Genomic DNA, 4,391 nt, shown 5'->3' on the forward strand with positions numbered 1-4,391 from the left:
GGGCTGGCTGGCATGTGGTGCTGGGGGATTGAACCACAGTCCCTGTGCTTTGCCAAGCTTGTTTCAAGTAGGTGCTTTAGACCACTGAGCCATCTCTCCAGCCCGACAAATTTTTTTTTAATTTTTTTCAGGACCAGGAATTGAACTCAGGTCCTTGCGTTTGCCAGGCAAGCGCTTATTCTATTCAGCCATCTCCCCGGCCCTGGAGGACAGATTTAATTATCAACTGACTGTGCTATCATAGTATTTAATACTTTCATTTCTTGCCAAAACTCAAGGTGAAGACATTTTGTACAATTATATGTCAGTAGCCTTCAAAATAACAATATCTTCAGCTACAAAGAAAAATTCCATGTGTCCGGTCTACATTAAAGGATACTAATGGCAGATAATATCTGAGTTAAGTACATCTGCTCAAATTATTTACTGTGAAAAACATACTTGGGAAATGGGTAAAATCTGGATAGGTCTTAATCTAAAAACTACTATGATAGTGTTAAATTATGTAACTTGGCAGTCCTATGAAAGGAAAATCTTTATTTTATGGGTAAATGGACAACATGTCAGTTACATTTACTAATTGTTCCTTCAGGAAATTTGTATCTATTTAGTAAGAAGTGGAGCAGGTAGAGGACTAGAGTATAGCCAATATAGCACATTGTTAACATTGGAGAATCTGGGGATTTAGATTATTCTTATATTTTGTCTATAATTTTAAAATAATATAAAAGATAGTTTAAAAACACAACAAACAAGAAAGTTTAAAGCTAGTATAAAAGTCCATTATTAACACTTAATTAAAAGCAATACTAATACTCTGAAAATCATTAAACAGAAAAAGACCCAATAAAGTGTTTAAAACCTCTAAGATTAAGTAAAGACCTAAGTGAATTGAGGTCGACAATATGTAAACAAATGTGAAACCTCAATATTATCCTTCAGTTATCTCCACATTCATATGGTGGTTAAATTCAATTGCATTAAACATAACAATATATTTGAGCTAATTATAACAAGGTGATTCTGTATTTTACATGAGTTAAGAACAATGAGCACATTTGACAAAAAAGCAACAAAATTAAACTGAAATTTTCAGTTGTAACAATTAAGAAAAGACATACAATTAAGAAAAAAATAGTAAAAGGACAAATAGTAGTAAAAAATTAGTAAAAGGACAGAGTGGAATACAAAAGAATATATAAACAGAGTGGGTGACATCTGAACTGTTTTGAACATGATGAGGCTACATAGAGAGTCTTTTTATGGAAAAGGATTCAGTCAATTGAGCCTGAACAATAATAAGAATCTTTTCCTCATACTGTGCACACTATACACAGTATCATTTCAGATTGAGGGTAAAATTAGATACAAAGGAAAAATAATGAAATATTCTTCGTGAATGTATTTATAGTCTCATAGTAGGTAAAATTCTTTTAAATAATACAAAAGAACACTAAAGATACAAGAAAATTTTGCTATATTGTGCTTCGTTGAAATTAAGAATTTGAGTTTGCAAAAAAGACCATATCAGGCTGAGGCTACAGCTCAGTAGACTAAGCACTTTCCTGGCAAGCACAAGGTCCTGAGTTCAATCCCCAGTACTGCAAAATAAATAAATAAATAAATAAATAAATAAATAAATAAATAAATAAATAAATAAATAAAATTCAGAATAGATAAACACATATTTGGATGAAAAGTTGTTCTCACAGTGACCTGAAGCATCATTGTTTGTATTATTCAAGAATTTGAAGCAACTTCAATCTCTACTACATGTTTATCAGATGTTCATCCTACCTGCTGTGGGATCATTCAGCAGAAAATGATAAAGCAACAGTGACTCTTTTGTTTCTTATCACTCTACAGTTTATCTGCTTTGTCTGCAATTAGCGTAGTCACTCCTTCTTTTATCCATGTTCCTGTTGTTTTCCATCCTTTCATTCTTAGTCTACGAATTTTTGGGATAGGTTAAGTGTTTCTTTCATGCAGAATATTGTTGTATCTTGTTTCTTGATACATTCTACCTATCTGTTTCTTTTGATCAGGAAATTGAGAACGCTCACAGACTTAATTTCTTCCAAAATTAAGTCTCTTTCTTTCTCCAATACTTAGTTGTTCACTTTTCCTGGTCTGTTCAATCTATTGAGCTTTTTGACATTGTTATCTTCTTTGTTACTTTCTAGGATATCCTTGAAAAGTTTTTGTAGGGCTGGTTTGGTCATCATGAATTTCTTTATGTGTTCTTTACTATGGAATTATGTTATATTGTCATCAATTTGGAAACATAATTTTCTAGGAAACGTCACTCTGGGTTGGAAATTTTGGGGGGCTTGAGACAATTCATTTCAACATCTTGACCGCTACGTTAACTCTGATGGGTATTCACTTATAGGAGATTTGTTTCTATTCTCTAACAACTTTTAAGATTCCATTCCTGCTTTGAATTTCTGGCATATCACTTGTTATATATCTTTTTTTTTCTGAACATGGTCATTTGGTGTTCTATATGCCTCACTTATTGTATGTCATTTTTTTTCTGCTATTACTTCTATAAAGAGGATTTTAATGCCTTGTATATACCTTCTGATTTTTTATTGATTACATTTAATCTTGATTGCTCTTATTTACATCATCTTCCACAGTTGCGTGATCAAGATTTCATGGTTATGTGCTTGTTTTACAGGTGTTTCTCACTAGTTTATCACTAACCACAGCCCTGAATAGCAGGTTTTGTATTCTATGTTCACAATTGTCTATTCTGCTGTATACATTTCTATAGCATTTTATTCTCCAGGATTTGTGTTTGAGATTGTTGTATGCATTTCAGCTCTTTTTTATGTTGTGTATTCACGATCTACCTGTCTTTTGTTAGCTAATAAAAGTGAGTACTATCAGTACCTTATTTAAACTCATTAATCTTTTGATTTATTAGGGTCATTATCTCTTTGTGTATGCTATTAGGTTTGCTTTGAATTTGTTAAGGTTCTTATTGATCTCTTTTGTTACTTACATTATAACTATTTCAGATATATCAGCTGTGTGGCTAAAATTAAGGATGCTTTGCTAAAAAAAACAAGGTAAATTCCAAATATAACCTGGAGTCAAAGAACTCTTCAGCATATATACTGTATTTTTATACAAATATAAAAACCAAAGGAAATTTTTCCTTTATGGTACAAATTAAAGTGGTTTCTTTGCAGTGGAGGAGAACACAGTGAGTGGTTAGAATTTTTTTTTCGGAACCGGGGCTTGTACTCAGACCCTTGCGCTTACCAGGGAAGCACTTATTCTACTGAGCCATCTCCCTGGCCCCTAAGTGGTGAGATTTAAGGTCATTGCTAGGGAAACTGCTAATATACTGTTTGATGATCTGGGATGAGGTACCTAACTGGCCCTACATTTACTTCATAATGTTCTGTATTAATTGGAATTAAGTAACATTTATTTAAAATATTAATTTGAATATTTATCCTTGAACTGAATGCTTAATTATGAATAAGATTATGCCACTGCTATTTTGAAGACAGTTCTCCTGCTATCAGCTCTCAAACACATGGACCTGCAAGAGAATCTTTAGTACTTTTTACCTATTTGCCTTGACTCTTCTCTTACCTGAGCAGACTACAGAGGCTGTGTTCCCTTCAACACAGGTAGGCACACCCAGGGCAGTCACAGGACAGCTCCACAAGAAGGATTCATCCCCTGCACAGTGGAATTGGTCTGTCTTGATCTCACCACCACCTTCCTCAAAATACGCTCCTCCTTCTGGGATGGAGATGGCAACTCCACAGCCCAGCTGGCGGCACACAACATGGGCATTGGCCATACTCCAGTGGGAGGCACAGAATGTCCTCCAGCCCACAGAGGTGTTCAGCTCCACCTGACCCTCACACTGAGAGGTGCCATTTTTCATAAGCTGAGCTTCTACATACTCTGGTAAAGGAAGACAGGATTTCAGCAACATCTCATATTTTCCTTACCACAACAGAGTATTCAGGAAAGTTAAATGACAGCTGAATATCTCACCTGAACAAATTATTTGCACAGTCTGCCTGGTGTAGCTGCTGCCTCCAGGGAAGATCACTCTGGTACAATTCTGTAGCACATCCTCCTGACCCTGACATAAGAACTGCTCAGCAAACACCTGTCTATTGTCCCCTATGAGAGACACATCTCCCAGGACAGATGCAGCCTTGCCACACCTCAGCTCTGCACAGATGACCTGGGCAGTAGGAAATGTGAAGTTCACATCAGATACTGGAATCCATTCTCTTCCAGAATTCACTTCTAATTTTCCTGAGCAAGGTTCTTCTCCAACCAGACGCATATATCCTGACAGAGAGAAAGAAGGAGGAGGTGGAGGAGGATGATGAGAAGGATGAGGAGAAAGA

The 4,391-nt window shown here is 35.4% G+C and overlaps 1 pseudogene; it reads right to left on the reverse strand.

Annotated features, from left to right (window-relative positions):
• The window catches only part of LOC101565246, a 23,851-nt pseudogene extending 19,524 nt beyond the window's left edge, over nucleotides 1-4,327 (reverse strand).
• Nucleotides 4,328-4,391: the final 64 nt, after the last annotated feature.

Source organism: Octodon degus, unplaced genomic scaffold (assembly GCF_000260255.1).
Source record: "Octodon degus isolate 3935 unplaced genomic scaffold, OctDeg1.0 scaffold00065, whole genome shotgun sequence".
Classification (NCBI taxonomy): Eukaryota; Metazoa; Chordata; class Mammalia; order Rodentia; family Octodontidae; genus Octodon; species Octodon degus.